At 43.2% G+C, this 27,155-nt stretch overlaps 1 protein-coding gene across 4 annotated transcripts in view; it reads right to left on the bottom strand.

Annotated features, from left to right (window-relative positions):
- The window catches only part of ARNTL (aryl hydrocarbon receptor nuclear translocator like), an 84,747-nt gene extending 58,523 nt beyond the window's left edge, over positions 1-26,224 (bottom strand). For 2 of the 4 annotated variants that reach the window (XM_019551475.1, XM_019551478.1), the window contains exon 1: positions 26,061-26,152. The gene's annotated coding sequence lies outside the window, so the exon portion shown is untranslated. The other 2 variants (XM_019551477.1, XM_019551476.1) reach the window with 2 other exon arrangements.
- Positions 26,225-27,155: the final 931 nt, after the last annotated feature.

Here is a 27,155-nt window from a genome sequence, read left to right as displayed (position 1 = left end):
CCTATGACCCCAGCTGACTTCCTGCCCTTTGGGCAGGGGGCTGGACTCAATGATCTCCCGAGGTCCCTTCCAGCCCTGATGTCTATGAAGTCTATGAAGAAAAGCAACAGAGCAGTATTTTGTTGGAATGAACTCAGAAAGACCACAAGAGGTCGGAATGTTTTTAACATTACAGATTCCTGTTTGAAATCTCTGGATTTAATCTCATTAAGCACGTTTAACTTACAGTACTAACATTGTGTGGCACCCCCCGGCACCCTTGAGAGGTTCTTAAGGCACCCCAGTGGTTAAGAATCACTGGTGTAAAGTGATGGGAGAGGCTGGGGATTTCCCATATAGAAAAATCACCAGACAAGAGACATGTTGCTTGTAGAAGACAATGGAGATTAAGGATATAAATGCCAGGGAAGTTATGATTCCAAGCATTTTTGAAAGGTAAGAACATTTAGCCATGATTCTCATTAATGCTCACTTGACCCAGGATTCTGATTTTCCTTTACTGTGGCAATTTAGTTATACTGTATAAACCAGAGAGGCAACATTTCTACATTAATTTTATTAAGTTAGAAAAAATGGGATTTTTCTTGCAGGCTATGCTATATTAAGCATATTCAGCAGAGCATTTCAAACCCTATCATCTTGAGTCCTCCTTAAGCACTGAGTATAAAGCAACTTAAAATTTGTTGTTCTACTTTATTATGCTAAACAGTAAAAATAAAATCGAAGTTTAAAAGATTTCCCTAAAATAGACTGACACCTAAAACAAACAGTGGACATGTTTACAGTAAAAATATTCAAATATATTTCTTGAGAAAAGGCATTAAATTCTAGATGTGATTATTTACAGGCTAATCTCATTCACTTTTTCTTAAAACATTGAATTAACAGCAAACGTTGTTAATCACACATTCTAGAGGACAGGACAACAAATCTGTCAATATTTAATTGCTACTAATTCCAAAAGTCAAGAAATTAAAACAAACAAACAAAACTGATTTGTTTTGTGGTTTTAAGGATTCCTCAGTGTCCAGTTAGTTTTCAGATGTACTGGAGATCTTTTTGTTCAACGAACTTCCAATACTTTGTGTATTAGACGAATATAGAACAAATGACTAACCCACATAATATCAATATAGTATCTTTTTCTTACTGTGGAGAAAAGATCTGCACAATTTTTAGGGTAACTAGTCCTTCATGATTTATCAGGTGCCATGAACACTGGCTATAAAAATGACTGTGAGAATCACCAAGTCTACATCACGTTAGAAGCAGGCATTCGCCTTTTGTGCAGCTGCATCACACTGCAGACTCATATGGAGTCTGTGGTCTTCCAAGACTCCCAAGTCCTTTTCCCTAAGTGCCGCCATCCAGAAAGCTGTCACCCATTTTATATATGCATTTATGATTATTCCTCCCAAGTCTGCTTTACAATTATTTCCCTTTGGCTTGAAAGATGCATTCAGATTGCCAAAATGTTGAATCAAAGGTTCCTCAGTGTTCAGAGCAGTGGTGTAAGGCAAGTTACCCAGGATTACTTCAGGTATCTGTTGTTTTTTAGAGCAGTGGTCTGCAGAACTGTGGGGTTCTGCAGAGAGATTGGGGGTAATGATGGAGCAGCACATGAGGCAGTGCGTCATTGCCAGGCCACCCATGTCAGTCTTCAGCATAGGAGTAAGGGTTCTGCATTGGGAGAAATTATACAAAAGGGTTCCATGACTGTCTGAAGTTTGAGAACCACTGCTTCAGAGGATGAAGAGCTGTACTGAGAATCCACTCAATCTCTGCGAACGCAATTCGTTTAAGGTTCTATGTGTAGATGTTTACTCTCAGTTCCCTTTCACGTGCAGTTTTTTAGTTGACCAGATCCTGTTAAGTTGTTCCAATTATAAACTACCTTCACTGTCAAAAATCTGCATCTGATTTCCAGTGAAATACACCTTGCTCCTTTTTCAACCGTTACCTCTTGTTCTGCCTTTGTTAGACCTTAAATACTTCTGAAGCTCTTTACTGATTCCCTTCTATTGTCTTATCCTCCCATCATACTTTTTGAATTGAGGACACCAGAACTAGACAAGAATGTTTCAGTAATGATTTAACTAATATTGTTTACACAGCTACTGTTTCCTAAAAATCAACATTATCTTGTGTATATATAAAAACATCACATTAGAAGCAGATCTGCCTTAGAGCATGTGTAGACAAAACGGGGGCCCTAAATTGAAGTGGTAGGTTTTAAAAAAATACCGCTTCAATTTAGGGCTAATTAAACCCCAATGTCATGCATACACCCTCCTGACTTTAACCTGCCTCTCTGGCAGGGAGGGGAGGGCAAGCTGCTGGCAGGCAGAATGGTCCCTGGCCTGGGAGGGGGCTGGTGCTTCCCTCCATGGCAGCTGTGGCCCCCCACCCCAGCAGCACCTGCCCACAGGCACCTAGATCGGGTGGTCCTGGGGATACCAGTCATGGAGAGAAGCACCAGACCCCCACACAGCTCAGGCAGTCAGGCTCCAGGGGGGAAAAGAAAAAAGATCAGGCTTGCCACTTCTCCTGGGTGGAGCTGTTTTCCCAGCCTGCTGTCAGGCTGCCCGCAGGGCTTCCTGCAGGGCCCCAGAGCTGCACAGAGCCTGGTGCTTCACTCCAAGGCTGTAGGGACAGTAAACTAAAACTCCCTGAAGGAGTTCTAGCTTGTTGCGCTCCAAGTCATTTAAGGCGCATTACACCACTGAATTTCTTACAGCAGCTGTAATTAATGCACAATACACGGCTGAGGCGTGCAAACACCAACACCATTAAAACGGTGCAAAAGCATTTAGCCCACTTTAAAGTGTCATGCACACATGCCTCTCATTAATCTACACACACCCCAAGACCCCTTTTAATTCCACTCAAGTACACTGTTTTAGAGACAGGTCAGCTTCTTGAACCCCACTGTGGGTGAAAGTATCAGGTCCAAACATTCAGTCTGGGTCTGATATGTAGCCTGTTTTCGAAAGACATTTGTAAATCCTTCCAATGCTGAGAATCTGTGACCAAAAGAACATTAAAATGGCTCATGGAGAGCATCTCCAAAGCAGTGCATCAAACATTCACTCCCCCAAAGCTACAAGGCAGAATGGTATGTGCCATATTCATAAAAAAGCACATATAATTTCCAAGTTCATAGCACCCTCTTTCAGATCTTCATACTGGAAACTCAGGAGTTTAGCTTGTTTTCCATCATGACTCTGATAGATCATTTGTTTTTCACCCCACTACCCCTCTATTGTCCCACATAATAGTATGTCCTAGACAAGCAAAGTCTTGATCAGAAAGCTTTTCTGGTGGCTTTGTAAGCCAATACCATAAACAAGATAACACTGTCCCTTGCACATATTCAGTTATGAGTCACTAACAAAATTAATAACTCCAGTGATTATGAGTTTCCCTGTAAAGATAGATTAGAATAAAAAGTCAAGGAAAATCATTTCAGCTTCCATTTTTAAAGTCAGAAATTGATAAAGTATGTTACAGCTGTAAACTCTTGCACAGAGAAAGTCTAATTGTTTAAATCCTGGTAGCCACACTCCTGAAAAAAGGACACTGCAAGTACAGACAGACCAACACACTCTCAGCACTGACTGGTCCCAATCGGTCTTTTGAAAAACAGAGTCTAAAAAGAGAGTTATATTGAGAAGTTTGATTATCAAAACTTCTTGTAACATTCCTAGCTTATGCTAGTTTATACCAATATTATTTTTCTAAACTGGAAATTCTGTATCACATGGCATAGGTACACTTTAACAAGTTCAAATAATGTACTTCTACTAAGTACTGATTTTACTAAGTTTTTAAGGATCACCAAGTCACAAGCCCTTCTTTAAAAATAAATAAATAAATGAAAGGGGGTTGGGGGGAAATCATTTAGGACTCAACCCTGAAAGCTTCTTACTAAAGGGCTCTGTTGCATGTTTAAATTAAAGCTGGATATAAACCAGCTATAGAATTTGCTACACATTTTCAGGCACCAACTTCGTAGCTGGTTGGCTCTTTTTTACAGATGGATGGACATTTTTACGGTGTAAAATTAATTTGCACATGTGGCAAGTTAAATTTATTGCATGATTAACCAGGTAATTGCATCATATATGTAACATGTGGCAAGGGACTAACTTTAGTTATACTGAGTGTCCTTGGCACTTGTACTCATAAGATTAAGCATGATACCAGTTCTGAAAATATTCTTCCCCTCAATTTGATGGTTTATCATTGATAATTTCAAAGCAAAGACTATTTTTAAAAACAGATCTTTAGTTCTGTTTTCCTATGCCAATTCCTAGGCTTACTGAAAAAACAGGATGCAAAGCCCCCTTATGTGTATACATCACCACTATGACATGCACTGTTCCAAAAGCCACATGCATCCCACTGTACCTATCAAATTGTGATAAGAGCATGACATGTGAACAGAGGCTTCACACACATTCTTTATCTATTACTGTACCAGGAGAAACATTTCTGTCCTCTAGAAGACCCAACAGGTGACAACAGTTGCTATTTACAGCCCTTCTGACAAAACACGTTCCACTCTTCCTCACTCTCTCATATACCATCATCGGCAGTCTCTTGCAGCTGAGGATGATTGTTTTCTATGATTGCCTTATCTGTGGGTCTGAAGATGACCATCAAGGCTGATTCAGGATCAACAGGTTCTATTGCAACTTGGGCATATGTTTACATGCAGGGTGGGTGGCTCTGGTTTCTTGGTTCAGTCTGTGATGCACTGTTTCTGTCACTTTTCTGTCTTCTGTTGTCATCGAGTTTCAAAGTACGAAGATCCTTGCAGAAGACTCTTCTTTCATTTGGGGTGGTTCTGGGCAACAGTCTCCCATAAGCTGATGTTGCATTTTTGTAAAATATACCCAAACACAAATTAAAATAGATATTGACAGGTTATGGAGCCAAATTGTAAACACAGACTATTTTTAAATATTAGATTTGTTTTGTGTCCTTGTAAGTATAATTGGAATCGACATATTTTTAAAAACTGTTGCTGCATTAAAAACATAAGATATTTTTCATAAAATATCAGATCTGAGATAGCAGTGAATGAAGGCCAGGAAAACTATGAGAATTTACTTAATGGGTCTTGATGGTATGCAGAAATCCTAGATCAATATAAAGTTAGACAGAGCATAAAGGAAAAAAACCCACAAAAACCAAACATAAACCCCCCAACTACTGAGACAATTCAGAACAAAACTAGGGGTACACCAAAGAATTTTTTTTGGCTGATACTGATGGTCGATTATTAACCAGCCATATCAGCCAACACCAATCCAACTGCCAATATGCAGCCCAGAAGCTTGGACAGCAGTTTCCGGCCTGTAAGTCCGGGCGGGGGAGGGAACAGGAAGGGAAGGGACATGGCAGAGGGGGCAGATCAAAGCCCTTCACAGTGAGGGAGGGAGGGAGTGGGACTGAGGCAAGCGCTACCCAGCCAGGACAGAGCAGGGCATGGAATGGAGCCGAAGGTGGCTCATCCCGGGAGCAGGGGGCCGGCTCCCACCTCTTCATGCACCCAAAGGGGAGGGATGAGCCTCCCAGATTTGTGCGTGGGGCAAGGATGGGCTGCCTACTGCATGCCATACACCAGCCTCTTCTTGGCAGGGCAAGGGGAAGGGAGGTGACAGCAGGGCCAGGTGGCAACCGCATGAGGAGGGGAGTGGCTACAGGGTGGACTATGGCCACCCCAAAATTCCCCATAACCCCAAGTGGCACCTTCTCTCAGCACCACCATCGTCCACCCTGCCCCTGCCTACAGCCCAGGCTCAGCCTTTCCCCCCCCACCAGCCAGGAAGCTAACACAGCCCTTGGACCCAATCTGTTGCAGGCAGCTTGCCTGCCTTTGCCCCGTACACAAATCTGGGGGGCACATGACCCCCTGCCTCCCCTAGGGTGCATGCAGCGGCAGGAGCCACTGTGCCAGATGAGCCACTCATGGCTCCATCCCACACCCTGCCCCAGAAGGGCAGCACCTGCCGCAGCGCCACTCCCTCCCTCACTGTGGGGGCCTTGGTCTTTCCCCCCCAACCCCCCCACACCTCTTCCATCCCCCTGCCCCTTCTCCCCCACAGACTTACCAGCCCAATGCTGCTCTCCAAGCTGCTGGGCTGCATTCCATACTGAGTGTGTGATGTGCAATGCAGCAGCGCACATGTACACAGCATTTATCAGTGACACTAGCTAACTGCCCATCAAGAATGATGGGGAAGCAGGGGCGGGGGGAGAAGAGAAGGGGCTGGGATGGAGTGCTGCCACCTAATGCCCCATGCTGCCATTGTTCTGCCTCTTGCAGGAAGTAGGGTGAGGGAGCATTGCTGGCCTTGGCTCCCCCACCCTCTGTCTGGTCCTCAGTGCAGATTGGAATCAAGGCAGTACTCCCCCATGCTTGGAGCACTCTGACTGCCTGTTTCCGTCACCTAATCAGAGTGTCAATAAAGCGTTACAGACAGACAGACTCAGGCTTTTATAATATTAGAATTGTCAGCCATATTGGCCAAAAAAGCCTATCGCTAATAATGTCAATTTTCCTTTCACCAGTGCCAATAAAATATGCGCTTGTAAACAAAACCCAAGTTAAAAAAAGGGAAAAGGTACTTCTGGAGATAAAAACTCCTTTGATAGGGATAAGGTCTAAATTGTGCCTGTTGTTGCAGGGTTAATTTTTGCGGAGAAAAAAGCAGCCAAGAAAAAAAGTTGAGGGAAAAAAAACAGATCCACATCTGACTAAGTCTTGGAAATGGAATAAACTGTCCCGACCATTGTTCTGTTCTGGACCAGAGTGTTCCATGACCCGTGTACTCTACTCCCAGTGGGGAGCATCACTACACAGGTTCATGCTCCTGTAAAAGATAGACGTAGCAATTTTAACTAGTCTTATTTCTGCAACCGAAAAATTCTCTTTAATAAATGTTAAAGATTTATTACTGTTTTAAGTTGCTAAATATATTGTCAAGAGTTGTGTTGCTAAGAAATAGTATGTTTCAGAGTCTAGTACAAAAAACTTTAACAAGTAAAGGAAGCACTTCCACTATTACTTTGTGGGTCCTTCAGAATTAAAATAACTGCTGTATTTAAAATGTTAAAGTTTTCAGGAAAAACACAACGTGCACATATGTTCACATTTTCATCACAGGTAGAAAATAGAAAGAAAAAATATTAAAATTATCTGATAAAATTCAAACATTCTGCTCTGGACAAAAAAATTAAGGTTTCAGTAAAATGACATTTTTATTGTTAAATACTGTACAAGGTAAGCCCCCTCCCAATCAGTATGGGAAAGTCTTGTCTTGGATTTGAGTGCCAGCCCAGGGAAGGTGGCAGCTCAGCTCTGTCTTTGGCCTTGGGCTCAAACCAGGGCTTAGCTACTGCCTGCCGCAGGCTGAAATAGCTTGTTCGCCAGGGGTAGGACCACATGGCTGGGGGAAGAGGGGGAACCTACAGGCTGCCCCCCACCCCCTGCTCTCAACTCAGTTGCCCCCTACCCCTTAGCTCCTGTTCCAGTCCTTCCAGCTCTGACCCAACCCAGCTAAAAGCTACTTCCGCTTGTTCATGGCAAGGCTGCCCTGGGGCTGGGTGGGGCCACCAATGTCCAGGCTTGGCCACCACTGCTGCTGAGTGCCACCATCTGGAGCAGAGCTGCAGCAGAAAGTAAAAGGAGGGGGAGGGAGGAGGGAGGCAAGCTGCAAGTGGGAACAGAGGCTGCCCCAGGCTGGCATCCTGCTCCTACCTGAAACCTGCATCCCCACCCCATTCCCATCTGCAGCTTACCGGGGGAGGGGGGGGCATGGGAGGAGTTACAGGGACACATGGTGAAGGACAGGTAGCAAGGGAGGCAGGCATGCTGGGGGGGGAGGGGTACAACAATAGGCTGGCATCTGGCCCCTTACCCTCCACTTTCAGCATTATAGCAACTAGTGTGGGGGGCAAAGGAGGGGAGACAACTTTAAAGACGACTTTCCACAAATCAGTTTCTATACATGGCAAATTATAATAAAAGTTTATAAATTTTCCAATGTACAGAATCTATTTATTGGGGGGAGGGGTCATCTTAAATTCAAAATAGCCTTCAATTCAGGTAAATGCAATAATAAGCAATTTTACATGTACTCTAGGCAAACCAAGACTTCAATAAAAGGCTAAATCCAATTAGGAATGCAGGCAATTGGAAGTTAGGAATTACCATACCTGAGAGTTTATGTACCTGGCCCCAGAGTGGAATCTAGAATCCTGAATTAAGCACCTATGCTCTTTACTGCACATGTGGGAGAAGAGTTATACATCTCAGAACTGGACCCAAAATAGTCAGTCGATAAGTGAAGGACCATGTAAAACTTGTCAAAAGAAAACACTGAATGCAAAGGGGCACCTGAAATCATGCCCTTCTCTAAGCCTATACAGCTTTACTCAGAACACTTTCGATATACCCAGAGAGCCCAGAACTCTACCTTGTAAAAAAGTGCCCTTTCTTCTGAAGCTACCTCTTAAAAGAGAACGTTGTAAAAGAAGCGATGGTGCTGGAGGACTGGAACTCATGCCTCCCCTTTCAAGGGAGTATTGCAACTACAAGGCTAGAGCCATGATCCCTCTCTGGGACCCAACAAAATCTTGAAACTGCAGGGAAAAAAAAAAAAAACACAACAGAAAGGGGCAGACAGCTTCCATCCAGGCTACTTAGTTAGACACTCCTGCTGAAGGTGGGAGATGTGGAACTAAACTCCATCTGGCTGAGCACTCTACCTCTACGCTCTAGAGCACAAGTGCTTAACCTCTGGCCCATGAGCCAAATGCAGCCTGCAGAGCCATTGTATCCAGCCCATGGGACTCCATGGGTTGGGAAATTTGCAGTGGGGAAGCAGTGGCCACCCTCCCCTGCTGCCAAACTCCCACTCCCTTCTCCCCTTGGCACCAGGGCTGGATCAGGCATGGGCCAAAACTTCCCCCCCCACCCCCAACTGCAGGCTGGAACAAGTGCACACCCCCCTTGGCCCCCACTCCCACCCCTCCTGGATCAGGCACGGGCCATGCCCCGGCCTCCTCCACACAATAAGACAGGGTCCCATCCCAGTGCTGGATCCAGGCCATCAGCCACAACCAGCCCATGGATGGACTGGGCACTATTTATCCAGTCCAACAAGGAAAAAGGTTGAGCACAACTGCTCTACACAATAAGAATAGCACCACAAATTTGTCCAAGTGTTAAATGTGTTCTTAGAAAACCTACTAAACTGAGCCTTGTCCCTGTAGTCACAGGGCTCCAATTATGCCCTCATCTAGCTTTCTTTTACACATGGCATGTTGTAGGATTCTCTTTATGTTTGCGGTTTTATATGAGGATTTGAAGTAACAATTTTTGAGGAATCCTTAGGTAAATGATTGCTGTAAATGCTCAAGAGACAAAAAGCAAATCCAATTAATGGTCTGAAGCAATATAACCTATATTGGACAGGAAGCATCAAGGCACATAACGAGTATTACATCATTAGAAATTAAACATACCTATGAAGATCTGTTTCAAAGATCAATCAAATTCTTAACCAAGACCATGGGAAACAACAGAGTTTATTAGCATGACACGTGCTGCCATCCCATTGTTCACTTTGAATGTATATTACACATTTCTTTCCTCCACCCATGTCTTGCCGAAGAAAGGCAGGAGCAGTTATTTGCTCGTACTCAAAGTCCACATCTCTCGACTCCTAGCCCCATACTCTACTTTGTAGATCAAAGAATCTCAAATGATGGTCTATGGATCGTAAGTGATTCATACAGAACTCACTGGTCTCTACCTCTAACTGCTGAAGGCTAGCAAGCTTAAAATACATCCCACTTTCTTATGAAAAAATGTATATATAGTGAGAAAAACCTATGAAATTGCATGAAGTTATTATTTTCTGTAAAAAATCATCATGGGTTTTGAAGGTCAGAAAAAACAATTAGATCATCCAGCCTGACTTTGTCGCATTACAAACCATTAACTGTGACCCAATTAATCCTGGATTAATCCCAATAACCTGACTTGGGTGTCTCCAGAAAATGCATCAAAAATGGAATATCCACTACTTCATAGCTTGAAACAATCACTAAAAGGTAAAAATTAGTGTCTTATTTCTAGTTTTTGAAAGCTACAGCTTCCAATGCATATACCCATTGCTCAAGAAAAAGCCTGAATGAGTATCATGCTTACTTGCAAGTCTCACACATCCTTTCCCCCTCCCTAGCCCACCCCACATATATTTATTTATTTAAGCCAACCCTAAAAAAAAAAATTGCGGTACATATCTTAAACAAGGCAGCAGATATTTTTTCCTGTCAGTATTAATATTTTCATAGCCACTCTCAGTATGGTGGATGAGGAAGATGCTGAAAGCTATTTTGCAGCACAGCTTCTCCAAGAAGCAGCCAGCTCTAGACCATGTCTATATGTTTTATATTCTATACATTCTGCCTTCCAAAAACAAGGTGCGTGTCTCGACTGGGGGCACATGGTATGTGATAAAATATGATAAATGGGCATTCCTTGATATCCTGACCCTACCACTTCATATCCAGAAAAATTCAGCTTTAAAAGTTATACTGTTCTATAATCCAGAATGGCACACATTCTTGCTTTCATCCAACAGTAGTAAGACAGAGGGTATAACAACTACCCCAGTCTTACTTACAGCTTATTTTAATAGAGAAAACAATACAGCAAGATGCATCAGATAGTAGTAACTGGTCATACCCGAAGTTGAAAATTATTTCTCCATCTGATCTGAACAAAGACTGACAAGTATTTTTTTAGCAAGATGTGTGGAAAATTCATCCATACAGCATAAAGATATGTTTTAAGAGAAGCTTGCATATAATTGCCAATAACTGACAGATGCAGACAAAATTGCATCAAGGGGAGGCAGAAGAGGTGATGGAATTTGAAGGTAGAGAACTTCAGTATTTTACTGCAATACATGATTAAGCAGGGAAAAGGAGAGATAAGGAACCTTAGATAACAAAACTAACCAGCCATTTGCTGCCCCACAGCTGGAACCACTTGGTCTAGTTCCACTTTTTTACTAGTCTCAGAGTCGCAAGGAGGTTCCTCTTTCCTTCCTGTCTTTATATGCAGCCTGCTTATCAGCACCCAATGTAGTCACTGATTTTTAAGTTTTCAGGCCCTGTTGCCAAAACATACTATAGCTTATATAGAAACAAAACCTAGGAAGTATCCCACCACACACTACTCCCAGAGAAAAAAAGTGTGAATTAAAAGCATGCTAACCTCTAGCATGACCTTCTTGTGTTGAGAAGATGTACTATTACAAGCAAGAAAATAAAGTTCCTGTCAAGGGAATCTACTGGACCATGATGCTTTAACTACTTGGAATAAGCAAGCCATAAGGAACATCCAAAGCTGAAACTGAGGAGAACATCCAAGATGCAACATATCAAGCCAAAATTAGAGAGCAGAGAGCATTTTTTTAAAAAATATGAAACAAATTAATGATTGTGTATCTGATAATGATCATCTGAAGAGCTTTTTGAATAGATTTACAAAAGCTCAAGCAGTAGTCTGGCAAAATCTAAACTAAGAGGCACTGTATTTTTCTACCTAGAGAGTACCCAGCAGACTGAGCAACTAAACCTTAAGAAAAAGGTCAATTAAATGTCTTGAAAACAACAGACAACTCATCCAGAGATTAAAGATTTAGATCATTTGCATTAAAAAACAAACACCACATCTCCAAAAGAATTATGCAAGTCTTATTGCTCTGTTTGTCCCTAAAACGTTCAGTTTTGTCCTAAATTATATCATGCCTTCAAGAGACAAGGTAACTGACTGAGTGCTTATTTGGAAAGCCCAATTCTTCCCCCCATCCCCAACCCATGCCCCAAGTTTAAAATAATTTATTAACTGGTAAATTAACTGAAGTGAATGTCTAAGATCACTAATCCATGAAGTTTACATGAAAGGCAAATCTAAAAAAAAAAAAAAATAGAAGTTACCGGTATCAGAAGTTCTTCAAGATGTGATGCCCACATATATCCACATGTGCAGTAAGGATGTCCATATCAAGCACTCAAGCTTGGAGACCCTTTGCCTTAGTAGCATCTCTAGAGCATGAAATAGCCCCATCCTCTCTCATGATTTGTGCCTGCACCCATCAGGCTTCGATCACCCGGTCACATGCCGTGTGGCTTTGGATGTATAGGACTGTCCGTTGCTCTGTCCCTGTGGTCTTGCTGAACGGATGTCCCACCCTGGGGTAGTTAGTCTCTTCCCCAATCTTGCCTGCCATGACTTTGGTTATTCTTTCAGTGGTGGGGACCGACTACTGGGGATTGCAAGCTTCTGGGACCTCTGGGCGGCAGTCTTCCGTGAGGCTCCAACCTTCCCTATACCTTGCCCTGATGCCCAGCCTTGACAAGTCGCTGATATCCTTCGGCCCGACCTCCGACTGTCGGTATTCTAGGCTCTCCCATGGATACATACTAGGGCTAACCAAACCCCGAATCTGTGCTATACCCTTCGGGTCTTTGCAGTCATCTAGATTCCCTCTAAGACAAAACGCTTCTAATTGAGCCAACAATAGGGCTCTATGCAATGGGCCTCACAACCCCTCCAAAAAAGTGGGAAACAGAAAGAAACACCACCAAAAAAAGGAACACTATCAATACCAGTGGGATCCTGACTGGCCTGGCCCCAAGAGTCTCTAACTGGTCCTGTCCTGAGTACGCCTAAGCCTGGTGGCTACCACGTTCTCCATTCCATTCTGCGGACCGCCTGCCTGTTTGCTGTACCATTGGTGGTCCCTCTAGTCCCACTTCCTCTGCATCCCCCGCTGGACAGCTCTATGCAGCTGGAGCTCATCTTCTGCAACCCCTCCCACTGCTTAGGCTCTTCGTTCCTGAACCCGCACCGATCCCACCTGGCTCGACGCCTCAGGTTCTGTCACTCTCCCCTCTTCCTCGGGGACAATCCTTGTTGTCACCTTCTTTCTCCTGATCTCTTGGATCATCTCTCCCAAATCCTCTGAGTGAGGTGCGTCCTCCTCCTCTCTCTCTGGGCCATCGCTGGCATCTTCCCTATGACGGACTTCAAGGTGGTCTTCCACCCCGTGAGAGGCTGTCCTGCCTCCTCTTACCCTTAATAGGGGTTCTGGGAATACCTTCCCTGCTGGCGACCTTCCGGGTCTTCCCCCGGCTCCTTCACCTGCGGCACCTTCTCTCTCTCCATGCTGGCTCTGCCTGCTCCTCTCTACAGCTGGCCGCAGTTTTAAAAAAAACCATGGCTAACGAGCTGCGTGGGTCCCACCACCACTTACGGTTTCACCGCAGCTCTGGCTACAGGTAAGAGATTCTCTGTCTTTTCCTCTCTCCTTGCCTTCCCTGGTACGTTCCAGTATGACCCTGGGCACTCAGGGTCTGTCCCTTGCTCCTCCCTGTGACAGTGCCAATATAGCAAAGGGCAGTGAACACTCCCTGCTCTTCAGAATCCCGTTTTTGTATTTGCCTCCATAAGAAGAAAGGAAACATGGCAGGATGAACACTATGTCTTGATGAACTCCAGTTACTGGCAAGTATGTCGTTCTCCTTTAATTAACTGTTCACATGCATATCCCCTACTGTAAGCAAATCCAAAGCAGCATCCATGTACCTGAAAATGGGTGTCTCAGTCCTAGAAAACAGGCAACTGAAAACCACCAATACAACATTTATCCTGGAGGTTTCTATGATATGAGACTAATGAAGCACTCTACCTCTTGACTTGCATAATAAAGGCCAGGACCAGGGCAGGGCCCTGAGGTTCCTTCACTATCATAAGTTTCTAATACCAGAACTATTATGGACACACAAAGGCCAGAAGGATCACCCAGACCTCATATTGTGTGGTATCCACCGAGACACATGGGCAAGAAGGCTTACCTATGCTTATCCACAAATTGAGGTTCAAGATGGGGAAGCCTCCATTTAAGCTTCCTAACAGAAGGACTGTTACTTCCTCTTGTCATCTAACGTAGATAGATCCATTACTGTACTACCCTAGCCTGTGAAACTGATGTGGGAAACTCAGTCCTTGACTTACCCCTTGTGGCATTAATGACAAGTCCACCAAAACATTCTACTCTGGTATCCAGGAGGCTGTATCACAAACAAGTGTACTTGATGATGAATGCACCAAAATTATTTCCCTGGAGAGGAGAGAGCAATATTGCACCATGCTAGCTGCTCTTCCACCTATACTGCACAATAGTGTTTATCATAACCTGTATATAATGCCCTTTTACACAGTGCAGGAAGCCTTGATAAGCTTACCAAATCACTCTGTGTTCCAATTAACATGGATTCTCTTCCCTGGTGTTCAGACACCCAGTTACCCAACTGACATTAAGAAACATCCATCACCACATTCACCAAAGGATGCAAATGTAGGCACTCCACTGTACAAACTAGACTGGTCTTTCCAGCAGGCCAGGAAAGCACAAGCCATAGAAGAAATGTCATCCTTACTCAGACAGTGCTTCCCTGAAATGTATACTGTTCATCTAAAGTGAAGTCTAACTAACATACAGGAAGATGCAGAAGAAGCCCCACTGCTGAAAAATATGCAGAAAAGTCTTTGCTATCATAGTGATAATTTAATCAGCAGGATGAGATCTCATGAAGACTGGTAGAAACATACCCTACTGTCCTAAAGTCCACAGTGGTTCCCCTACTAGCTGTAGTTTCTGCACAGGAGTCAAACCGGACTTCTATGCTTCCTTCCTTTTCTTTGGAACCAGGAAGTAAGTGTTATAGAATCCCATTCCCCACAGCTTCTAGTGTCCCTTAAGCTATCAGGAAGGAAGCCGCCTACTTCAGCTAGAGCCTAACAGAAAGGTCCTAAAAAGGGACTAGGAGGGCAGGAAGCTAAATTAGATGCTATAACTACCCAGATACAGATCTGCCAGGTTTTGCTCTACCATCTGATGAGGTGATGATCACTACCAGGGAAATGGACTGTCAAGAGACAGTCCATATCTTTAGTCTGGTAGCTCCAGTGTCCTATACTAAGAGCAGTGTCTAAACTAGAATTAGGCAATTTCGTCTTACAATTCAGAGTTCCTGAGGTGACAGTTTATTTGCAGCTTAAGAGACATCTCCAGGAAAGAACATGAAGCCGAAAACTTTCTGATGAATTAAAAGAGGGGTAGGCAAAATATAGCTCTTGTATCCAGCCCACAGCTGCCCCTGCAGGGCTCTGCACTGGACCAAGCCCTACTTACTCTTACCCAGGGCAGCCCAGGCTACACTTCTGCCTGCACCTGCTCTAGCACTGGCCAGTGTGCACAGCTTCCCAGAGGAGTGCTGCCATTGCTGCAACAGCTGCCTAGGTACTGCTTGACTCCCCCCCACCTCCAGTGACTCTTTCCCTCCTGCCCTGCTCCAGGAAGGGGGGAAGGTGCAGTTGGATAGCTCCTGCCCCAGTGCATGGGGCTCCAGCTCCAGGTCACCTTTCACCCATTTGGCCACCTGGCACAATGAGCAACCATAAGCAGGCAGCAGAGTGGGTGGAATGCAGTTGGGAGCTGGAGCTGTGCACACTAGAGCAGGAGTCTTCCAGCTGCAGCTTCCCCCCCTGCCTAGAGCAGTGCAGCAGGAGGAAGAAGAGGACCCACCGCTGCAGGGAGGGAGCCAAGCAGTACCTGGGTAGTGCTATCAGCAGGTGTAGGGCAGGTGAGGGTGGGAGCTCCGTGCAGGCTGCCCCAGGCAGAAGCAGGCAGGGCTTGGCTGCATGCAGAGTCCTGCAGGGGCAGCTGCAGACCAGATGGTAAGGGAGAGGAGGGGCCGACACACCTGTGCCACAGTGCCCCGGCCAGCTTTGCTGCACATGCCTTATGACCCCTCTCCCTCCCTTCACCCCCAGCCATCTCCTGGGACCTAGTGCAACAGGCACCCCCCACATGTAGACTTCCCACTTTCCACATGCACACAATATATGAGAGTAAGACACCATTTTGACCTTTTATACAAATCACTGCTATATATATTACTCAAACACAACTCAGGATTTTTTAAATAAAATTAAAATGTTATTGTACATTTTTGATTTTTAGTTAAAAAAAACAAAACAAATTGTATACTGTAATTCATTAGAACGATATCTACTGAAAGATTTTCTGTGCGCAGCCCTGAACAGCTTGCCAAAATGCGTTAAGTGGCCCACCAACCAAAATAACTGCCCACCCCTGAATTAAAGGGTGAGCAGTGGAAGCAGCAGAAGAAAGGAAACATGTGCAAGGACAGCTCTGAAACCTTAAGAGTCATTCAGTATCATAGTTAAGGAGCCATCCTAAATTGCTACTCCTTCATCCCTCATGAAATAGATGGCCCCATCTGGGAAATTTAAAAAGTAGTAACATTTCATTTCACTTGTGGAACTCTGTTCTAAAATTCTAATCTTAGTCTGTCTACAATGCTTTATCTGCACTCTGATTGGTTGCCTGAATCAATTAGAGTGCTCCAAGAGCATTCCCTCCCCCCCTGCTTCCTGCAGGCAGTGGTGACTCCCAACCCATCCCAGCCCTCACACACATACAACCCCCCCACACCACTCCTGATGGGCAACTGGCTAGTTCAGAGATAAAAATACTAGTTGAATCAAACTTACAGGCTAACACCTGACAACACTAGCTTGCAGGCAATTCCTTAACTGGATATAATGACATTTTTGCACCTCTGACATTACTTACCATTATTTTACAAGACCTATTGGATCCCTACTCTGAACTAATAGATTCCTAAAGAAAACTTAATATTCATCCAGTTTAAACTGGTTCAGCAGCAACTAAACAGACTCTCTTTTCCAACACAAGGAATATTATGAGATATAAAAATAGGATAATGCCTGCTAATTCCTCTAACATTTACAGATATTTTTTGTACTATTGAGCAACAGTTGCAAGATATACCTACTCTGCTTTCTCCACGCTCACAATGCAATACTTGATTTTTCATTAATCAACAGACTTAAATAAGTTCTCTCAATGGTCATTAAATTTAAAAAGTAGGTAAAAAAGTCACTTTAAATGATGATACGTTAATAGTGTTGAAACTAAGACAAAAGTTTGAAATGGAAAAAAAAAACTGCACTATAGTTTCCAACAGGGACCACTTGAAGCCCCAATACCTTACTTTGTTTTCACATTAAGATTTGAAAGGTCTGACATAACCCATAAGAGTTACAATAAGCTTGGTAAAGGCTGCAAATGTCCTTAACTAAACCTATCTATCTACTGAAGTGGAAAGTACACTCACCTATTGTCCCAAGGCTTTAGCTTGAGCCATTAAGAAAAGCAGATACAAGGTTTTCAACAGAGAAGCTTTCAGTGAATTTTCTGGGCTTCTGAATTGAAAACATGTCCTGAATATAGTGTGCATATTCTTTAAATATACTTAAGGACCAATGACAATATAAAATGTTCTACTCAGCTAGTTCATGCAATCTGTAACTGCCCATCCTATAAATCTAAATTTAGAAATTATTTTGAATTGACAGCACTGTATGCTGGGAAAGAGAGCAGGAAATAAAAGAGGTTCCTGTTTTGCACCAGAACCGTGATTCAAAAGGGTCTGGATTATTAGCAATTCTTCTAAAACAGCATGAGAACAATAGAGTCTCTCCCATTATTAAACTATGGGGTGTAAGTTTAAGGAAATACTTATGAAGGACAGTGGGAAGAATCCAAAATACCAAGATGAAAATATACCAGAGAAAAGTCTCCATTCAAACAAAAACAACTTTGGTAGACCCAGGCCAGGGGTTCTCAACCTTCTTAAAACTCAAGGTCCCCGTCAGAAAATGCCAGTTCTTTTTCTAAGAGTAAAAACTGAGTACAGAAAAATAATAGAGCAATTCTTCTGTTGCAAGGAACTCAGCAAGACCATAACAGGTTGCAGTGTTTGTTAACACTAGATTCCTATTTTAAATGTCTGGGTTTATCATGTGGATCATGTTTGCACCACTAACATTGTATGGCACCCTTGAAAGGATCAAGGTACCCCAGCAGGCCACAGCACTGGTTGAGAATCACTTACCTAGGCACTTTAAAATCCAAAATATAACCCATCGTACTGGTCCAACCCAGCCCCACTAACCTAACTGTGAAAAGGGAAATCCTGGATTCCTGCCTTTACCCCCAGTGCTACCTGTAGATTTTGCATTAAAAGCAGAAATAGGGAATAGTGACTGGAATCAAAGACTTTACAGATAAGTCCCTACAACCAACAGACTGGAGAGTCGAGCTTCCTCAGGTGTTCTCTTCCACCCTGGGTCCAACTTTGGGTGTCTGTCTGCATAGCAGCTTAACAAGAGTGAAAAGTAACCTCACCCAGCCAAAATGTTAGGGTATCACCCTATGAGGTAGAAAGCGTGTGTGTGTGGGGGGGGGGGGGACAGGGAATTTGAACTCTTCAGACACAGGGAACTGTGAACCTAGGTCTCTCCCACTTCCCTGGCCAGTCCTCTAACAGGCTACTATACAATAAGGAGGTACCATCCTCCTCCTTACAAACCACATTTTGAAAGGAGGCAGTAAACCCTGTTGTTCATCATTTACATCAAAAAAAGATTCACCTATCCCTAGGAATGGGTTTCAAGCTTTAGATCCCAAGGGTCCACAACTACCTGTCTACAGCACAAAATTAGATGCCTAACCACCAGAGGCATGTTGTTTAAGATGCACCCTGTGCTCAGAATGTTCTAATTCTTTAATTGCCATTTTAAAGCACCCAGATCCCCCAATATACTCTACAGCACAGACATCTGACTCAGGACTGCGGATTCCACTCTAGGGGTGAGACACCTACTTGTAGGTATGAGAGTCATATGCTGGATTCAGCCCTAGCAACAAGAAGTGAATGAAGAGGTTACTAAGGGATTGTAACTGTAAAGAGACAAAGCTACCCTTTATCAAAACTACTACTGTGGCAAGATAAGTAGTCAGAACAGATAATAAAACCAGACCAAAAAGTTAGCACGTTGCCATCTAAATTTGACCTCTACAATCAATGGAGGAAAAAACAGTAGGTAGGGCAAATCCTACTACACAATGGACCAAACAACATAAGGATCTTCACAAAAGTACTATGCCCTGCAAACGGGGAAGAACTCTTGATTCTGGTTGGTGTCATTTCTTATTCTGGGGGTTTTTTGTACTCATTTACCTGAGAGAACGTGTAGTTTTTCTAAGTCTGGCCATAAGTATTAATTTAATACTTATGTACTTAACAGTACAGGTAGCAACAGCTACCACATGTGATGCTGGAGAAGTTAGTGGTGGGATATCGCCTAACACACTTGAAGTAATTCACATATATCTGAGATGCTTCCCTCTTATTACCTTACAATGGCAACAGACAACAGGAAGCAAGACTTTCTGGTTAAGTCTTAAGTGCACAAGGATTGATTTCGGCATCAGTAAAAAGGTCAAATTCTACAATTCACAAAGTGAAGCTATTCTCTTTTGGGGGATGGGGAAGAGGGGCATTTGCAGTGTAAAAGGCAGCAGTTTGTTTAAACAAAAAAATCCCAGTCTTTGTATGCTTTAAATTAAGTACAAAAATACTTATTACGTCTTTAGAATTTTACTTAAAACTGTGCATGCATGCAAAAAAGCTCTTTTGTAACGCCTCCTGTAACAATTGTTCAAACACTATTAATAAACTAGTTATTTTACAATTCTATAAATAGACTGACTATAAATAGACTAAATTCTTTCTGAATCTTATGTAGATCAGAAATTTAAAAATAAAATCCTATAAAACAATATACATCACTGGTTAAAAAAACTCCGTCATCTTTACATTAATGACAAAGTCTAAAAAAGTAACAAAGTAAACAAAACTTGTTACAACTAAAATGGAAAGGATGCAAAAAAACCCAACTTTTTGTGAACTGGATTATTTTTCTGCATTTGACTGTACTTTGTAAATACAGTTCTCCAAGAATAGTTAGTCAATATAATTTTCCTTTTTGCATGGTCTTCTCCAACAAAGAAAAAAAACCCAACAGCTGCACTATGAAAACTGGATTGCCTTTTCTCCTTAATGGCAGGGACATGGACTAGACACTAAGACCTGAAACTACTTTTTCCAAGTACCCTAGATCTCAAGATGACACTGAACAAGTAATATGTAGTTTATCTGGTCTTGAATATCATGATGATGGAAGACAGAGTGTTTGAATGATGTAAAAATGCTTAAATAGTAATATCTTAAAACAACATCCAACCATGGGCACTACCTTTAAACAACATTCAATTCTAGATTTCTGCTCATCTAGACAAGAATATAAACTATCATTCCTTATAAATAAGCAGTCTATTTCCAAATATATGCACAGAACAAATATAACATTTAAAAAAGAAATTATTTATGTAGCAGGTCTATTATTACTTGAATCTCACTGAAAGTCTGAATCCTAGAATGATTCAAAATTCTGGTTTACAGGGGGGCTCAAAAAGGAAGGAGAAGCACAGGCATACTTAACACAGTTCAAGATGAGATACTTAAAAAAAACAAAACAAAAAAAAAAAAAAACCATGCAAACATCCAGTATCATAAATACTGCAGAGACTCAAGCCATGTAATAGCTAGGGCTGTATGAAAGGCAAGTCCCATTTAAAAATTAAAAGTAATTTGCCTGATTTGGCTTTGTTCCAAATTAGAACAGAACCAAAATGTGCCCAAGTTATCCAAAAAGATATATATTTTTAAAAGTAGTCTGGGATCAGTTGAAACATTTCAACAAAATAAATATAGTTTACCACATATGTCCACACCCAAGTGAAAAAAGGAGAAGTTGATACTGCCAGATCTCCTTCCTCTCCTCTACACCCACCTTTTTTCTGTAAAGCAAAGTTTTGGCAAAAATAAAAATCAGTTCCCGAAGCTGCATCCTCTGACAATTGTTCCAACCAGGTCTTATGACTTCAAGGGGGAAAAAATCATATATAATAATTCCTAGACATATAGCATCAACATTAAGAGACATGCTTAACTACAGTATGTTTTTTCTTTGATTTTTCTGAGCAGTAACAATCAAACTATGCCAACTCACTTTATCTACAAAAAAAATAATTAATACCAGAATGTCATGATCTCTAACTTAGCTTCCCATGTAAACAGAATACTGAAAATGCCACTAAATTTCTATTGACCAGTAAGGGTGAGGAGGAAGGGGGATGACTGAAAGCTTATGGAGGGACAGGCAAAGAATGTACTGCACAAAGCAATTATACGATATAAAAATGCAAGTTTCATTTTCATCCCTGTTTACATTTTCTGTGTTGCCTTATTTAAAAGTTCACAGCAAACAGACAGATTAGGTCATGAAAGGGGAGTGTTATTCACAGCTAAGTCTCATGAACGATATATTTCTTGCTCTAAAAGTAGCCCACCAGCATCATCAACATCATTCCTACTGGACAACAACCTAGTAAACTACAGTGTGGTATCTGCCCAGAGTCACAAGTTGTTCCGACACCTACAGCTGACTTGGAAGCATCTCTGACATAAGAGGCACTTAATACCAACTTCTGAAAGAGTAGGAGACTGAAGGAGATTACAAATTGCGTGGATTTGCTACAAAATATCCATGTGCAGCTGCAAGTGAGGAAAGATGCTTGAATATAAAGTAGTTTTTATTTACAGATGAGAAAAAAAAATATCGTATTCTTGATCTTCAGATTCTTGAATTAATCTGTACAATTACTGAAGACATACAATAACATAAGTTTGAAACTTTTTTTAAAAAGATACTAAATCACTGCCCAAATTAGTGAGATAAAAGATAAACCGTTAAGTATCCACTTTTTCAAAGGCTAAAAGTGAAATACCTCATTCTAGAGCGCCAGTCTCTTTGGCAGGCATGCCACAACTTAAGTCCTGTGCTTTGCCTGAGTGCCACTCTGATCCTCTTCTCTGCCCAATTTGTAGATCTGCTTTCTCCTCCCTACTCCCTCCCCAGCCTACCACATGCCACACAGAAGCTTCCCTTGCCAATTGTAGCAAACATACCACAGGTTGGCCACCACTATTCTAGGTCATTAGTCGATGGATCTATCAAGTTATTGTTGTTTTGAAGTTTTGTATTTCTTCTTAAGAATCAATTACATAACACAATTACATTTCCAATATCAGATGAAAGAAAGTTTCCAAGAAGATATAGCCTCAGTCCTAAATAAGTTGCCTAATACTACATCCCCTCCCCCCCACACCCACGCACATCCCCAACAAATCGGTGTAGGCCAGCAGATAAGATATTCAGCTGTTACTTTCAGTGGAGCTGCATTGTAACCTGATGGAAAAGGTGATGAACATACCTAAGCATCACTAGGAACGTGTACAATGCACAATTTGTAATTCATAGCTGAGGGCAAAATAGTTCACCAAGGTTTAAACAACTTTCACATTTATTTAAAAAAAAAAAAATAGTAGTCTGCATTCACTTGTGTTTTTTATAATTATATACAACAGGCCCAAAGGTCTTACGATGCAAATGGTATTTTAATAACAGTATGAAACAAAACCAGAAGAGAAGCACTGTTATTTTTTTAAACCAGCAGTTCTCAACTTTTTTGGACTTGCCTTGCAGCACCCCTCCATAACTTTGTGACTTGAGTAGCACCCAGTTTAAAAGACCTAAATGTATATATAGCATTACCTCCTTGCAGACGGGCCAGGCAGGGAGGGTGGAGGATTGGCCAGGCAAGGACAACCCGAATCTCAGCTTATCTGCTCACACTACAAGTAGCCCTTCAAAACAATCTGGCACTACTCCAGCAGACTACCTGGTTGAAATTGCTTTAAGTTTTTTCAGAGTTACATACTACTATCACTGAAAATGATTGTACTAATTGCAATTATGTTGAAGTATGGCAGATTTTTAAAAGACTTCCTCCCCCACTTTTGTTTTTTCCCCCCCCATGCAACCCGAGTAATCCTGAAATTGTTAAAAACTCTCCAAAACTGATGAAGGAATCTTGCAGATTCAGAAGGTTAGGTGTCACAAAATGAAACTAGTCAATAAAGCTAACCAACCTTTCACATTATATACTTCAATCATGAAAGTGTCAGGCATAAATTACTTACAAATACTATCTTGAGATACACAGAGAAGAATGGAAACACCATCTTTTGCTTGTGCTGTACATGAAAGCCTCTGTTTCCTATCAGTGTCTTTGATCTGGTCTAAAAGTGACAGTATATGCTTCTGAGAGTGGAGCAGACCCAGGGACAGATTTTTAGGAGGTATTTAGATACAGAGGCATTTTTCTAAAGCACTTAACTATGCTCAGAAAATCTGGCCTAAGTTTAAAGGGGCAACCCTGCCATAGTAGCTCAGAACATGACTTATACTATTAAATAATTATGAATTCAGTCTGAGCTGTTGCATTTCAGTCCATATCCTTTCATGTGTTAATAATTTTAACAAAAATAATTATTTTAGGCTGAATATGTAAGCTCAGAGTAAAAAACATTTTAAATTGACTTGTAAAATGTCCATTGCTATTTTACGCCTTAAAGAAAGAAGCAGCTATCCAAGCTGAAAGAGAAAGACTTGAATATTAGTAAGAAGTTATGGCTTAAGTCAGTATATTCACTCAGGTTCCTAAAGAAAGCTGGGTTGAATGCAATCTAGGGACATTTCTTTAGTGACTTTAAAACCTTTAGTTACATGTAAATATGGCTGCCTGCTTTTGCCTACTCTCCTTACTGTAAGGAAATGCACATGCACCCAAATAAATCAATGTTCAAGATTGAAAAGTAAGCAGGTAAACTAGAGACAACAAAAAGTTAAACCCAGCATAAGCTTAACACGCCACATGTGCAGTGCTCCAATTCTCCTGACAAAGACATGTCTTTATACAGTAACATTTAAAAGTATGACATATGGGAATTAGCAACGGAGTGTCAACCCTGCAATCAAAGTCTTTACTTCACTCATGCTTACTTTCCAACTTGAATGTTACACTAATCATTTTAAATTAACTCAAAAACTCTACATGTAGACAATATTTCAGGTACCTGAAAGTATCTCATTAGTGGTCATAACACATGCAGCAAGGTTTTACAAACAAAAAAGCATAAGCCTATTTAAAAACCTCACGTTTCAAAACTCACTTAAGAAGTACAAGTTGTACTATCATCACAGAGCTCATCTCTTATTAGAATTAAGGTGTGGTGTTTAACATACTTTTAATCCTAGTCAAGCTGAACCCATGATGTCCAGCATTCCTGCCTCCTACCCCAAGGAACATCAACTTTTCCTTCAGTCTGGGACCCTGACTGCTTTTGACCAGGTAACCCCCAACAGAAGAACATCCAGGGGCAGATGTACTTCAATGGAGATTTTTGCCTCGTGCATCTGTGGACAGCTTCTTGATTCAGCCTTTAAGAAGTCATGGGGCTTCTCCCAAACTTGGCAGATTCCCAAATGTCAATGAGAAATTAATACCACTTGTAAGCAGGTACTGCACTTCCACAGTAATGTCAACCCTAGGATCTGCAGCTGCACAAGACCCAATGGCAAAAAACACAGCCTACAGGTTTTCCAGGGGGCAATGTACATCATTCCAGGCTCCCCACTCCCTCTTTGTCTATTAAGTCTCTATATGCAGCTCCTTTCCAGATCTTAAACATACTGAGCATTCCCAGTAGGGTCTGAAGCATGTACAAGCGGTGGAGAGGCACACCATAACAACCTAGAACAGCAACATTTGGAGGCTGCATTACAGACAGACATAAAATCATTAGCAGTTATGAGAAATACTCAGTTAATTGCTTAGGAACAAGAAAGAGCACAGACCTATTTTAAACAAGTAGGGAGATTCTGAACAGTCACATAAATGCAGCTTTAGATGCTTATAAGGGTTATTTTGATTTGCCTCAATTCATATAATTGCATTCCCACCCAATATAATTTAAAACTTACTCCAGAGGTGGATCACTTCATTTAAAGACATCAATTTAAAAAACAAACAAGCAAGCAGTGTTAATACTTAACATTAAAGAAAACATGTTGGGTTTTTTATGCCTTTTGGGAGCCGCCAATGCCACCAGTTTGCACACAGCAGGCGTAAAAAGAGGAAAAGCCAAATTAAAACAAAACAAAACAACAAAACAAAACAAAACATTTGCAATTTGACTCCTGGTCAGGAAAAGTACTTTCCAATCCACCAAACGACATGCAGTTCTGAACTGAAAGCATCCCACTATGACCTAATCTATAATGTCTTAAGGGGAACAGAGTTTTGAAAAGAAAATTGCCAGTGCAGTTCGCAGCACGAGTTCCAACAGACAACAAAACGTAATCTCCAGGGGCCAGAGAGGCAGATCCTCACGGGCCAACATCCAGCCTGCACTTAACCACTGCTACACTTCTTTAAAGAGAAAAAAAGAAAGAAACAGAACAAGAAAACAACCACCAGTAAAGCCAGGCAGGCCACACAGCTACTCTCACCCTTTGGAGGGGGGGGGTCCAGTCCTGCCTGGGGCCCAAGCACTGTCCCATCTCAAACCTGTCCACACAATGCCCCAAAAGCATTACAGGTCATAGATCAATTGCTGAAGAATAATAAAGTAACATGATCAAATACAGCAAAATGATCAAATGCAGTAAAAGAATATAAAATAAATCAAGCAAAAAGGAGGAGAGCGGAGGGGTGGGCTGAGCAGGCCCCGCCGAGAGAGCGAGGCGCGGATGCGGAGCCCAGCGCCGACTTGCTTGGAGAGCCGCAGCGCCCCCAGTCGAGGCGGGGGGGGGCCATCCACCGGCCCCGGCACCTTCCCTGCCTAGCGGGCCCGGGGCTCGGCCCGAGGGGGGGGGGACGCTGCACCTGCGCGCGCGCGCTGTCCGCCCCTCCCCCCCGAGCAGACACTCGCGCGCCTGGAGCACGGCCAGATGCGGGGAGGGTCAACGGCCGCAGGCGCCCTCGAGGAACACCCGCCTCCTCCGCCTCGCGCTCCGCGCGCGACCCCCTCCAAAGCCCCCTCCTCACCGTGGCCGAGCGGGCGGGGGTGATCGCCCCGCGTGCCCCCCGCCTCCTCCGCCGCCCGTCGAGTGCAGTGAACAGCGCCTGGCACAGCCCCCCGTCCCTGACCTACTTTCCGCCTGGCTTGCCACCGAACGTCGCACCACTAACCTACTTTCCAGCCAATGGCTGCTCCCCCCCGCCCGAGCCCGAGAGCGCCTCTCGGCCAATACGCGAGGCGCTTGGCCCAGCTCCGCACCCAATCGCGGACGGGCCTCGGCGCTCCCCCGCCGGCCAATCCGAACCTCCCCTTTGCGGAGCGACAGCCAATCAGAAACGGCTCTCGGGGTTGGACTCCCGCCTCGAGGAGCCGCGGGGGAGGGCAGCTGCCTGAGCTTACGCACGCGACGCTGAGGAGTGCGGGGACCCGGATGTAGCGCCCCTCCGGGATCCCTCCCTTTCGCCTGCGGGGGGCGCTATGGTGGGAGACCCCTGCGCCCGCCTTAAGTCCAACGCACTGTTGCCATGACCACTGGCAACTCTGTCATTGCCTCCCGGCGCGCTGTGATGTCATCCTCCCTGGTACGTCACTGTCGCGTGCCGCGGGGGAGTTGGACTGCGTCAGGCTGCCACTCTGCTCTTGCGAGGCGGTGCCACAGGGCGTCATAATGTTGCCTAGCGGTGCTACATCATCCTTTCACCTCATAACAGTTCCATGACCTCTCCCTGTTCTGCACCGTGGGGTCACTAATGGTCCATCATGGCCTTGGACCGTGATGGGGGACCTCGTACTTGCGGACTAGCGCGGTGTGATTGTGGCAGGCTGATGCCTTGTGCCAGAGCAGCATCGCTGCCTCATGGTGTCATGGCCTGGTGGTGTCACAGCTCTTTGCCCCTGGGAAGCTCTATCGTTCCACCATATAGTCATGTAAAGTTGCTGCATCGTGATTGGGGTCGCCAGCTCTGTTTGAATCCATCCCAGCAGTTTTCCAGAATGCCAGTGTGGCCGCGACACACAATGCAAACGTGCCTGCTTGCTTGCATATATCAATTACAGATTACAGAGTGGAGACTTTATCTCAGGAGGCAAGTGCACGTTCCTATTACATTTTAAAAACCTAC

Source organism: Crocodylus porosus, unplaced genomic scaffold (genome assembly GCF_001723895.1).
Source record: "Crocodylus porosus isolate Cpor-Errol unplaced genomic scaffold, CroPor_comp1, whole genome shotgun sequence".
NCBI lineage: Eukaryota > Metazoa > Chordata > Crocodylia > Crocodylidae > Crocodylus > Crocodylus porosus.
This window is presented reverse-complemented; position numbering and strand designations above follow the sequence as displayed.